The sequence below is a fragment of the Rhodnius prolixus genome, unplaced genomic scaffold, assembly GCF_049639745.1.
Source record: "Rhodnius prolixus isolate KJV_2025 unplaced genomic scaffold, Rpr scaffold_19, whole genome shotgun sequence".
Taxonomy (NCBI): Eukaryota; Metazoa; Arthropoda; class Insecta; order Hemiptera; family Reduviidae; genus Rhodnius; species Rhodnius prolixus.
The window spans coordinates 3,325,643-3,340,022 of record NW_027411584.1 but is presented as its reverse complement, the minus strand read 5'-3'; positions in this window follow the sequence as shown (position 1 = coordinate 3,340,022).

The window sequence follows — 14,380 nt, the reverse complement described above, 5'->3', positions numbered from 1 at the left end:
ATATAAGCTCCATGCGCGGCACCGCAATTCCGGTTATTTTTGGGTACCCCCTCGTATTTATTTATTTGTTTTGAGGAATCCCTTATAAAAACAGAGTTGAGTGACAAATTAAAACAGAATACATTTCTCAGAATATAAGTACAAAATAAAAGTATATATGTTTGGACTGTACCTAGAAGCAAACGGTTGGCATGGAATCTCCCATGCTAGACTCGAAAAGACGAAGAAACTAACCAACGCTACAAAACTTCTCGGCCAGACTACTTGACAAACGTTCGAAACTTAACTTACAAAACAAAAGATTCTTATATCTACTGTTACTGCGACCTATTTGGTCATACGGCCCATCGAAGTATGGGGGATCGACAAAGCGTTCCAACCAACTCACTACGCCTCCAGACATTACCAGTCCAAAAATACTTCGAAAACTTTCTTAACGCTCCATTCTCTGTATCTAACCTCACTATCCATAATGATCTCAAAATCTCTTTCATTATAGTTCTTGCTAAAACGCGTTTCCTAAAATTTCATTCCTTTACAACAGCTCATCCTAATCCTTTAATTGAACACCTATCTTCTTCCACATTACCAATGTAATCCTCCAAGGAGATTGAAGAGAAGATGGACCCGCGATCTACTCTCCTCATAAGAGCAGCATAGCAAGAGCACGTTAATGGAGTGTCACCATTGGGTGCCTTCTCCTATCTTCATTCACGACATTATTATATATTATCACATCTGCTTGTTGCAACAATCTTTGCAGTTGAAAATTTCAATAAAAGATTAAAAAAAAAATATATGTTTATATATACATGCTCATTAAGAAATAACAGATAGGCCCTATACCCAGGGCCAGATTTAGATGAAAAGAAGCCCTAGGCTAGTCCACTTATGAGGCCCTTTCACCACCCATTTTTATGTTCAAATCTACACCAATCTGCACTTTATTTATGCAAGAACAAACCAGAGCTTAGTAGCATAAGGCTTGGTCAATATTTACCACAGCAATCAGTGAACGTATGAACTATACTTTGGTGCAATTTAGTATATACAAACGAACAGACTCAATGAGCCGAACGCATTGATCTTAACCAATACATTTTTATGTTTGTTTATTATTAGTCATACGCGTAGAATTTCTCCTTATTTCCGGTTCAGTGTTTTAGTGTTCACTATTTTTTAGAATAGTGTAATTTTAATCTTGCTAACAATTGAATGTAGGCCCCTCTTGAAGGCCGAAGCCTATTTAGCCTATAGGAAAATCCGGCCCTGGATATACCTTTTTTAAATTGCAAATAAAACATATAATACGACTGAAATTCTGGTTATGTAAAATAATGATAAAACATCTCCTAAAATCAAGTAATTTTTGGATTACTAAAATTTATAATTTATTACTTAGGCCTACCATTACAAAACAATATCCATTTTATCCGTATTTTATCAAAAAATCAGTAAATTAGAAAAATGTTCATCCAAACCTACATTACAGTCTATGTAGTGAGTGAGAAATCTATTTCTGATATTGGTGAGTGGGGCGCAAGAGTTTTGGCAAAATATTTACTTATTTTCTATTTTCCAGTTTGTTTTGTTTTTTTTTTCTGGCTTTTCTAACATGTGTTAGTTACTTCCGGTGACTATACAGGAAGTGCCTCATAGGTTTCAGGAAGTATGGCGAGTTATTTATTCCAAATTGCCCAAGACGACTTTACACCGGAAAACGTCTGTTTTCCAAATTTTCAATCATCAAACTTGATTAACCAAGCGCGCTGATGCTGGATGAATGTCCGTCACTGGACAGGGATACCACAAAACATGTGTGTGTGCGCTAGGATGATGCATAAAATTAAAACTTGGCACCTACAGACTGGCATATATGTGGTAGGCTGTGGTTACATTAGTTTATAGGACATTAAATGTTTGATTGACCTTAGGGCAGTTTGAACTGCATAATATGACCAGTGAGTAAGGTGAGGTAGATAGAACTCGTGGCCAGCGTTAAGGGCTATTCGCTCAAGTTACTGGCCCTTTCGATTAAATACTCCTTTTATTTAGTTTTTAACATCTTTTTTCTTTTTTGTTTTCCCGTTTAATGGGGCACAATCTAGCGGAGCTGAACAGCTGAACTGTGGTCTCATCTGCCCGACCTGGTAATGTCCACTCTGTTGACGACCTCTTTATGTCGTCACTTTATTACGTCAAGAATTAACTATTTTTAATAGTTATTGTTTTTAATTAAATTTCTATGACTAAGTTCCCCCCATAGTCAGGGCTTCAATTCTCTTTTTATTGTACTTTTTGATAAAGCAGAGGGGGATACAAAAATCTGGTTACCTTCGTTTCCTCATCCATTATCAGTGGCTCCTGTCCCAGTCTTTCTTCTTCCGGCCGTTTACTAGTTCTAGTGCATGCTGTAGCATGTTGTTCTTTACCACTACCTGCCCTAATACAAGATGCAAACCACTAAAATCCACGAAAACATGTAGGCTAGGGAAGAAATTAACTCACAAGTGGAAATTCCTGGTTCGAAACTATCTGATTTCTGTAATTGTCCTGAAGGCGCCAATTAACCTAACCTAAATAATACAGCTGGGCGGCTGGAAGTATCTGTATCTATTTGTATTACATACTGTTGGTGAATAGCAACTTCCTGGTTTTTTAAAAATTATTTCTGAGACCCAACGTACTGAATTGAACACAAACAGAAGCATTAAAGTCTTCTAGACAAATCGATACACCAAATTTATTCTCTACGCTAAAATTTTATTTTATTTTTTTCTCTAAATCTTGCCAATGATTTGGCTCTGTTAATGCTGAAAAGAACGTAATAATCAAAAGCCTGAAATTATCTTCAGATAGCGAGCCAACGAAAGTTTTAGCTTCCTAAAGACAATAAGAGCTTTATGTAAATAAATGGTGAGAGGTTCCTCAAGAATCTGGAGAGCTCCAAGTGGATTTCTTCAGAACATCTTGCCAATCGGTACAGTGCGATCTACTGCCCGATACTACAAACAGTGTGGATAATCTGTTAGCTCTTGTGATCCTGATACTGACCATGCAGTCTGGTTTACTACAAGAAAAATAAATCAGCATTAAAATAATAATATTAAATTAATAGGATCAATAAATACATCTACAAAGAAACATTTTATCAAATATTTATCTAAATATATCAGGACTAATTACAATCTGAATGGACTTTGGTCATCGCCAATCGTATTCTGAACAGTAATGATCTAATTCTCATTAAATCTAACTTAAAATAGAAAAAAAATCATATCTAAACTAGATTATTTTTTTTTAATTGTTAATTTAACTGTAATTATCAAAGAATTTTAGATCTGATATTACTTGATCTTATCTTGCTGTAGATTTCTCAAATGCTACAAATATGGTTTTACCGAATAGATTTTGCTATTTCTCTGAAATTCCCAATTAGACTTCAAGGTTTTAACTATTCTTAAGATATAAACTGCTAGAAAGTTTTATGTAGTACGAAGTATTATGTACTAGGTAACAGGATCATATCAAATTTTCAATTTCGGGTTTTCATCGAAAGAGCTCTGTTCTGAGCTCCTCTGAGTAACAAAAAAAGTGGTTTTCACATACATAAATAACAATGGTGTAGTGCATGCATTACATACTAGAAAACATATACAAATAAAACATTTGTATCAATGATTCATCTAAATTTGAAAACTTTTTACCAATAATTTGATATAAATACATTACAAACTGTTAAAAATCTAACGAAGACCCAAAAATCTAGACATTTTTCAATATATTTCGGACACCCAAGATTGTATAATATTTGGAAAGCTCCACTAAGTACTAATTTTCGGATCATCCTTAAAAGGTAAGCTCTTAAATTTCCTACAATCCTAGACAATGTACTCCACGGTTTGACTATTGTGTTCATGTCAGCCTGCTGAGCCAATGTAATTAAAAAAAAAAAATTACAGCATTCCAAAGTTGTATATCTCTGGTTTAAGTGCAATAAGCTCTGGCTTGGCAATAAGATTTTGAATAAAATCAGACTAAAGGAATTGCCATTTTTCTAAATTTTATTTTCAGTACTTTTTTTTTGTTGAGATTTTCTTGAAAATGGGGCACACGATTTATTTGAAACTTAAAAATATTCCTTCGATTTTTTCGGGGAAAATCGATAAAGTGCACTTATCGATTACGATGGGTAGGGTTGAGCTTTTCTTTTATTCAATGAAATGTAAGGATTTTATCTCTTCCTAAATATCAATATCGATTAAATATATAACTAAAATTAGAGAAAAAATGGCCGACCGGATGTACGTATCACTTGATCAAAGTTTTGTAGATTTGTAGAATAAATTTTAAATAATAATTATTGCGACAGGAAAACATTTTGGGTGATGTTTCCTCTTTCATAAAACTGACACAGAATTTCACAAACTATTGTTTCAAAACCATTCTGTCAATACCTGCAGGACTCTTGTCCAAATGTGCACACAGTTTCATAAAATTATGCTTTACTAATCATAAAACTAATTTCAAAACTACGAGTTTGATGAGTCAAACGTTTCTAAAGAATTGTTTTGAACCTTCAAATCTACATTGTCGGCATATTTTTTTTTCAATTTCTGAGAAACTCTACGCTTTAGACATTGCTCTCGGCGGTCATTACACCACAGAGTGAGGGAGAGCAATGTCTTGAGGAGAAGCCGGTTTGCAACATTGTTGTTTCAGACAAATAACGAGATCAATTTTGGCAAAGATATTATTAATAATGAAGTGTCCTTGTCGACAACTACAGCAATATCTTTTTCTCATTTTTTATTTCTTTATAAGCAATTTTTTTTTTTTATCTTAGTTAATAATAGGCCATAAGGCTAAAGACCTACGCAGCATCTACTCAACCTTACTCCTCAAGGTCGTGGAGAATACTATTAAGTATAGGAATGTGTGATAGTCATAGTAACTAGATGAAGTTATTTGATGATAAAACTATATTGTGGACAATTCTAGGCCATCTATATCTCGAAGGGACTGGCCTGGCTGCCAGACGGTTGGTCTGTTATCTACAAATCTACTGCCTCACTGTTTCCTGTATTCAGTAGTGGCTTCAGACGTACACCTTGCTCTTGTACTTAGTGACAGATGTTCACTGAGCAATGATATCACTTTCTGTTGTTGGTGATAAAGCCCCATGAAAATCACCCACCCGCCTGCCAAAATATAACCATCACTGGCGGCAAGTAAAATAACCCTGAGTTTAAAAAACCAACATCTATTTTGTTGTGACATAAATCGACATAAAACAAAAAAAAAATTAGTCAAAATAAAGGGCACTTCCGCTTAACAGATTTGCTTCCGATTTGTAATTTTACTATCATCGTTAATTTCTATTAAAATATCGCAGGCAATGAGACCGCATTCACAGATCATTACTCTTCTACGTCTCTTTGGAACAGAGCCTAACCTACCTCTCTACCAGAAGACCTTGCAACAAGAAGCCCTTCCATTGATATACACCTCGAACTAAAAGTTATAGAACTTAGAATTTGAACTAAATGGGATATAAATAAAGATTTATTTAGTGCAGGGGTCACCAAACAGGGGATCTATCACATCCCGATTATGCCAGAACTCATCCAGGTTCTAGGGAAGCTACGAACAGAGTCGGCAGCTTGATAACCTGATAGTGTGGTTATCCAAAAATCCTCTACAGACTTCTCTTTAGAACTATTTGCTTCCCACTCTCCATCCAAACATCTTTGTCAGGTGTCCTGAGGATGACACTTTCGTTGCTCACCCCTCAACCATTAGGGGTAAAGAGAACCAAGACAGTCACGGAAACGTCATGGAACATGCACCGGGGGGGGGGAGAGAGCAGCCACTCCCAGCCGACTGAAACCCTACTGCCAGTGACGTCATTCGCTAAAAATACATGTTATTATGTTAAGCACATGATTATACTCGATTGGCCTGTTTCGAAACAGGCTGAAACCATCCCAGTGCCTCCTTGTAAACCTTTCGATTGGCCCCCCCTTACCATCCTGCCAAAATAGTAGATACGCAAATGTGCGCGTAATGACGTGTAAAGTTACGTCAGAATGTTGTGAGTTATCTTGTTATTATTTAGGAAACACGTAGAGCTAACCAAACTGTTGTTTAGAAAAGTAAACACGGCATGTCAATGAACGTTTTGCAACAATTCTAGACAGCAAGAGGCTACGTTTGGTCTGCACGAGTTTTAATTTGCTTTATAAATTTTGACTAAGAAATCAATCAATATGTCAGTTTTAAAAAAATCTGCTGAAACCTCTCACTCGACGAGGTCTTCCTGCATTTCTTGAGGTGCTGACTGCGCTAAAACAATTTAATCAGAAAAATCATTTAAATAAAATTTCTTGATCTATTTTGAAGAAAAGAAAATCATTGACAGTTTTTGGAATTAGGAGGCCTCAAACCGGACATTTCCGGTGGAAATATGACACAATCGCAACTCTTGCCTAGAAAGAGGAAGTTCAAAGTGGTAGCGGAAGGATATTCAGCAACGGCCAGAGAATTGATCCAGCTTTAAAAGTGGAAGTTTCCGTTTAAGAGATTTGGTCTTCTAATTTCCAACAGGATATCCTGGTTTAAACATAACACAAACGGTGATTCTCTACTTCCTTTACTTCGCTTAAGAGGAGAGTATGGCGACCGTGTAATCAGATTTCCTGTTTTACGGCTGACTGTTTAGGGAAAAAGTGGTTTTCACAAATCTGTGCCAGTGTATTTGTGGTGAGGAGGGGGTGAAAGGGTCAGTTTGTCTGTCTGTGGATTTGTGCAGAAAGTTGAGGATTTCCTGTCTCATTTAGGCCCAATCTCAGCTCTCGTTTACTACGATCATTTCTCATCACACGACCGAAGTATTTCTTCTTAGCTAGGAGTAAGAGAAGTTCCAGGTAATAAAATAATACGTGAGAATTATCCCTCAGGAAATTTCCTGAATTTTGAGGTCATAATTAGAAAATAGAAATAAATGCAGTAGTGAGTAAGTAATAGTAAAGTAATTGCCTATTTTTTCAGGCCGGTTTTACGTCCAACTACCAATTAGGTGTCGACTACCAAACATACTTTACTATAAATTTCTTATATTAAATATTAAATAAAATCCAAGGCTTCTAGACCGGGGTATCGAACCCACTAAACCAACTAAACCATCTTAGCTTTGCGGGTCAAGTATCTTAACCACTCGGCTACCGTGGCAATGAGTAAAATAATGATAAAATAAATGCAGTAAATGAGTAAGGTGGACATTTAAAATGTAAATTTTTACACCAGTATCAAGGTTGACCTTGAGGCAAACAGTAATTTGCTCTCGAAATAAATAAAAAAGTTGCTAAATTTTATAAATTAAACATAGTTACCATTCACTTCCTTTTGGCGGCTCTTTAAAAGCAAGTAGAAACATGCTTGATTTCAAGATGGCGGTTCAGCGGTTCCAATTGAAAGGTCATTATTTTATTTTAAAATGTCCAGTAAGGTGGCACTTCCGGTTTGAATGTTTTTTTTCCCGGAAGCTAATTTTCTGGTCCCATGATGGAATTTAAACTAAATATCATATTTGAAGAGTGAGCAATTTAATGTTTTTTTGTTCTGTTTTTGAGTCACACTCCAGACTCTCACGTCCGGTGTCTTATTTCCTGTACAATCGTAATATTTTTTTATTTTTAACTAAGAAAAAGAAAATAAACCGCCAACCAGAAACTGACTTCTCATTTTGCAGAATGATGACGTAGCAATCAATATCAATAAATTTCATTTCCAGATCGCAGTCGCAGTAGTAGTAGTGAAAAATTTGAAGCTATCAGTGATGATGGAGATAAATAATCATCTTACCAAGCTGTCAACAGAGATCAGGAAAACAGGGTGCAGTTTCCTAATACTGTTTTTTTTTTTTTTTTGCAGGAGCTCAGTGATTTCAGGAAAACAAACTCTTCTATTTCTCCTTGGCCTTGGCTTCTGGTAGATGGGAGACCAGAAGCTCTCTCTCTCTCTAGAAAATGAAAAAGTCAGAGAACGTTCTAACTTCCTGATCCTGCCTGGATCTATTGCTGTTTTTAGCACTAAATTTACAGCCGAAATGTCTGTAAAAAATATATTAACAGCATTACACAATTTGAGTAACTCTTTTATACCCACATTGTTTAATTAAATTCTAGCGGACTATTGGAGCAAAAAAACTTTAAATTAAAATACCTCTGTAATAATAGCATTTAACTCAATTGTTTGAACAAGCACCTGTTGTACAAATACACACGTACTGTGATAAGGAGTCTGTTTGTTTTCACTGATTAATAAAATTCGATATCATTAATAAATTTCACAATTTCAACTTCTAGAGCCTAAAAAAAAAGACAAAGTGTGATTAATTCTTAGTAATTTAACTAAATAAATAATTGTAATTGTCTTTGTTAATAAAAGAAACGATAAAGGAATTTACTTTACTTTCCCTTACCATTGAGGAAAATCGGAAAAGTTGAGATCGTGACCAATTATTCGAAATGGATTTTTCACCGGAAATATATCTGTACCTCGGAGGGAAAAGGCACCATGTCACAAAAAGTAAATTTTACAGGGGAGCCAAATAAAGATCTTTTTCCAAATTCATTTTTTGTTCCACTTTTCCGGTTATACTCTTTCCTGTACTTCTCACCGTAATTATTACATTAGGTACGGCCATTTTAACTCCCATATTTTAAAATATATTTTGATCTCCATTGTGAAAAAAATTTATGTCCATGTAGTGCCTTTTACCCTTAAGTAATGAAGTATCATAGTGCTTTTTAAAAATACATAAATTGCTTAATAGTAAACATAGGACATAGTGCTTTACACTTGTAGAAAGAGCAACAAAAAATTTGTAAAATGATGCCAAAATCTGAAAATCGAAAAAAATGGACATGGTGCCTTTTCCCTCCGAGGTACAGATATGTTTTTTGGACTTCACCCAAAAAAGAGAAATATTTTCCAGCAAATTGTACGTGTGCGTGGTCTGTCACAGGAAACTCAAGTACTCTGGATACTATTTTCTCCAAAACAGCTGTAACGATTTATTTCTTTATTTATTCTTTTGTTTACTATTTATCCATCTAAGTACGTGTCATTTTTATTAGAGCTGGTTACACCCTGGAAAAAAAATTAGTTACTTTGAGAGGTTTCCACAGATTTAATGAAACCTCCAAAGTGCGACATCAGAACAAGATGCGGTATTGTCGTCTATAGTATATCAAGCATTGCTGGAGTCCGAAAAAATTCTGACGAAATCTTAGTTTATTGGTTAAAAAAAAACAGTTTTCTGAGCTTATTAAAAATATTTTTCGAAAATGACTCCATCTTGAAGATGATAGTTAATCTTGGATTGTTCTTTTTATTTTAGTGTCGTAATTGTTTTTTAAATGAACTCGAATTATTTCCGCTTGTTTAAATGTAATTTCGAAAACACTCTTTTTTTTGTAATTAACAGTGGCGCATTAAGATCCCATTATCAATTTGTTCAAACGAATAGATCTGTAATCTGAACAGAATCCACTCCTTACTATAGACACCAAACGGCTTACCAATGATCAGGAAGTTGTTGTTCCTATGGAGAGCTGATGTGCCGAAGAGGTTACTCCCGAAGAGTTATCAGGCCACTTTGGCATTTCCTGCCTTCAAGTAATTGCATCCCTATGGATGCATCCTCAGATGTTATTCAAAGTTTTTAAGAGGAAATTGTTCGTATATCTGACAAGTATCATTGGGTCATTTAAAATCAGATAAGGACCCCCCCCCCAGGCAGCAAATCGGCCAATTAAAATCAGCTGCAACAAACTGCCCGTATGTTGGTCCAAAACTTCGCAAAACTTGGAAGAAAGTAATAAATAACTCAACACTCAATCTTTGTGTTCAAAGTCAGCAATACCTAGGCGCAGGGTCTCAAGAATGGTGGTTGGCCATTACTGGGCCTGCCTTATAGGCGAAGGAGTTCATCACGGGCTATTCGCCAAAGCTAACCGCAGATTTAATCCATCATGGCCGTGTGTTTATCAGGATAATTAAAGGCCTATTGGACCGGCCACTGCAGGCTCAGGAAGCGCATGCACATCGCAAGGGCCTGGCAGATGATAGCCTTCTGTAGGTTCTGTCTGGAGGAGGAGGAGGAAACGGGCACTGCATGTGTTGTGTCAGTGAGAGGGGCTAAGGATGTTACTCCTCGGGGAGTGAAAAACCAAGGCCTGAGGAGCTTTACCCAGGGAGCCTGCTCTCCTGAATTAAGAGTCTGATTAAACGGACGGGTCTGGAGGGCGAGCTGTATAGTGGGGGGGGGGAACCACAATTGATCCAAAGAGGTCGCAGTGGCGTAGGTCTTCAAGGCCGCCCTATTAGAATCTTATCTTATCTCAACACTAGGCTCAAGAACTAAGAAAATATCAATAACCGAAGAAATAAATTGATGCCTTTAGCCAAAAATCCGAATTCAATTATTTATAGGACAGTCATAAATAGTTGAAACTGGATCGCTCAAGGTGGCCGGTGCAACAGGTTGCTGCAGCAGTTACTCCATTTTAACTTTAACATACGAGTTCACTTTCATAAAAGAGCAGGAACCCCTAGAAAGGAAGTAAATAATGCTTCAATTCCTTCATCCAACATGTAAGTAGCCAATGTGTGCCTAGTTTTCTTGGATTGCCTTGAACCCGGAGTCTGGGTATATTGCCCCCCCCCACCGCACCCAGATAGGGATGCAATATAAGATGTTGCATAATGTTTTGAATGCAACAACACAATTTGCATCATGCAACGTTTGGCCAGCAATCGGAAGTGTTTGACCGTCTAATAAATCATACTGTCTCCTTGTTTAAAATTAAATCAGCATTCTGTAACACTTTCCACGCTTACGATATGAGACAATATTTTAGAAGATTGCCCACAGAATCTGATGGTCCAACTATATTCTGGTAATTATCTGGGGAAAAATCTCTTATTTGAGGCTTTTAGATTTTCTTAATTCTAATAAGAGGACATTTGCTTATCGCATCAAATTTTCGATGACGTATTTTCTCAGTAAACAGATTTTAGGGCCCCCCCCCCAAGTCCCAAAAAAAATTGTCTCAGAAACTCAAAAATCTAAATTTAAATACTCTTACGGTGATACGAGTACTTATGACATAAAACACGCAGAACTGTAAATTTTACTGAAATGTAAATGTAAGAAACATTAGAGGCAAAGATTACGCGTCCTCCGCATGAGGATACAGAATTTTCCAACAAAAAAAAAATCGTTTGAGTTTCTTCGTGGAAATCTCGAAAGTCTACGGAAAATTTGGGCTAGGATTGGTTGAGCTAACCACTCAAGTGCCATTCATGAATGTTTGGACTTATCAGCTAAATATTGATAAAGAATAACTCAATTATCCTGGAATGCGTTCCACGTGGGAAATTCGTGTATGTGTGTGTGTGTGTGTGCGTTCACTCCAGTTTTTTTGTTTTTCCAGTTTTCCCCAATTTTCTCCAAAACCACTCCGGTTGAACACTTTTAAACTTGGTTCACCAACCACTCAATGGCGGTCATATCGGTTTTTCTTTGAACTTTATTCGCGTGACTGGATCACAGGAGGGGCTACACACAATTAGGGATGATATTTGGGCGTTTTCCCACTTATAAATCCCACTTTCCATTTTACCACCTAAATGTTTTTAGCGCGATTTAAAATTTGTTCCCATTTGCTGGAATTTCCTCCTAACTTTTCCACAAACAACTAAGAGAACTGGAGCAAGTTTCTTGAATTTCCCAAATTTTCCCAACCCTTCCTCTCTAACAAGCACTGGAAGAAATTAAAAATAATAATTATAATCTTAATTAAAATTAATTATTTATTATTTTAAAGTTTAATGAAGGACTTGGAGAAAAAAAAAAAAAAAAAAATGAAAGCGTTCATTTGTCAGACTTGAAGACTTGCAATGTGTCGGCGGGCGTAATTGTAAAGCTCAACTTCGGCTAAGCTTTACGCAACATGGACGCACACACTCTCACGTGAGCTTTTCTTTTAGAACTGTGAAAGATTTTGTACGCTAATGAAGCTGTGAAAGCCAATCTGGATTTCTCTTTATTAACTCCGTCTTTTTTTTTTTTTTTTTGCCCACTTCCTGTGTGTGTCTGCAAGAGAAACTTTTTCTTTTATTTCACTTCCTCGCTTTCAAATTCTTTTTTGTTTTCACAAATTTACATACATAATTAAAAAGAAAAAAGAAATAGAAAAAAAAATTGCGGGTGAGATTTTTCCCGCCTGTTTTTGTTAGATCTCCTGCAGGTAAGAAACTGTTATCCTTCTCCTTAATAATCTGCTTGAAGAGTTTCCAGAGTAATGAAATAGTTCTTAATTGAATTGAGGTGTTGATCAAAGACTTGGTTTGCTCCACCACCGTCTTGACAATATCGTACCTTATTATGTAAATAAAAATTTCAAACTTCAACCTGACGCCTTCAACCGTTCTAAAGTAATTAACCTCCAATGGAAACTTGTCAGCTGTTTGGAGAACTGGATATTGAAGACCCTCCAGGCCAACAGAGGGTTATCTAATCATTGCCTTTACGTCCATGGTAATCCCGACGTCGCTAAATTTTACTTATCTAATCAAGACAACATCTTGTGAAACATACATATCATTTGATCTGTACTATTTAAACATGTAACTCCCAAATTAACTACAAACTTGTCTTGTTTACTAAAAACTGTTTCTGATTTCTCAGAGAAAGTTTATATAGATAAACTCTTGAGAGAAAACTTTCAAGACCACAACTCAGGATATCCAACATCAGTTAGAGCACCTTTTCCAGTTTTGTCTGTAAGGAATAAGGGGCGAAGATTTTAGGCCATAGAATTTCTCTCTGAAGAGCCAAACTAACCCTTAACACTGCCAGTCCTGTTTCCTCTTCTTTCTTGTCGCTGATGTTTCGTCTTCTTCCCTGTTGCTGTTGTTCCGTTTAGCCAACACATCCTCTACTAAGCACAAATATGCAACAGATAAAGAAGAAGCCTAGATCAGTAGTAATAATAGTCGTCCAGGTTCGCTACAATAATGACCGCAGTTTGTTTTAGGCGGCGTAGCTGATTACAAATTTTTGTTTCGCCTGCTTCCAGTCTGGGAGTCTGGAGCCACCACTTCTGCGATTTTGCATGACTCTTACTTGGGGATACCCAGACCAAAGAGAGCTTATTCTGGTTACCGAATGCTCAAGAACATGCTTTAGCAAGAGGTAATTTGACGGTTCTTTTTTTTAAAGCACGAATCGTTGGAACCACCGCCTTGTTTACCTTCTGACTTCCCACTTCTAGCGAACGTTTTAAGCGTAATGACGTAACCAGCGGCGGCTATTTTGCACACTTTTCCGAAGTCACTTCAAGCTTGGAATCTATTCGTTGGAATAATGTTGGGAAAAGTGCATTGTGTTGAAAGGAAACTTGAGTAAAAATATAAATATAATTGTGATTTAAAATTTACATTATTCACTGCCCAACCGGAAACGTGTCATCTCGCCCACGAAAGTAGACAGTGTTTCCAGCCAATCGATACAGAACATCACCATCTCATTCTCAATAAAGTAGTACCACTACTCCGACCTCAAAAAGAGAGAGGAGCAAAAATAATCTTCAATCCACATCAAAATCTTTTCTAATGTTTTGATTTGTTCACTAAAAAAATTCCAGGCTGATTTGGAAATACCCAACAACACTCTGGGGGATTCCGATTTAGGCGAGACATTTGAAAAATATTTAAATTGAAGTAATCAACTCCGTTACTCATTCCTGCGATAGATGAGGTTTATTGAATTGGATCTATTCGTGAATTGCTGCGTTCAAATGATTCTCTGAAAATTTATTTGCAAACAAGGTTTGAATTTCACAAAATAAACATACTCTGTGATGGCTTACTCCATTTGGCTCCATAAAGTGTCGAGATTTCGCCGTTAATTAGCAATGCTATTACCATTGTGAGTTGGACACTGGTACTCAATGGAACTGCAACACTGAGTAAGGGAAACTCAATGGTACAGCAACACTGAGTAAGGGAAACTCAATGGTACAGCATAGAAAACAATTAATTTTACTCTCCCACTCATGTAAGAAGGAATATTGAGATTTTGCAAATTTTGTAATATTTTTTTGTTTAGTTTCCGCCGGAAATGTTGAGGTTTTGAAAACACGCAAAAAATGGTTTTTAATAATTGCGGTATGTATGTACGTTTGTCTGATTTTCTGACAAATAAAAAGACTCAGAAATGGGAATCTCCGACTTACAAGTCCACCATCAGAACCACCTGCCACATATTCAATATTATTACAATTTATGGTTCCAATAAATTATCTTTGTA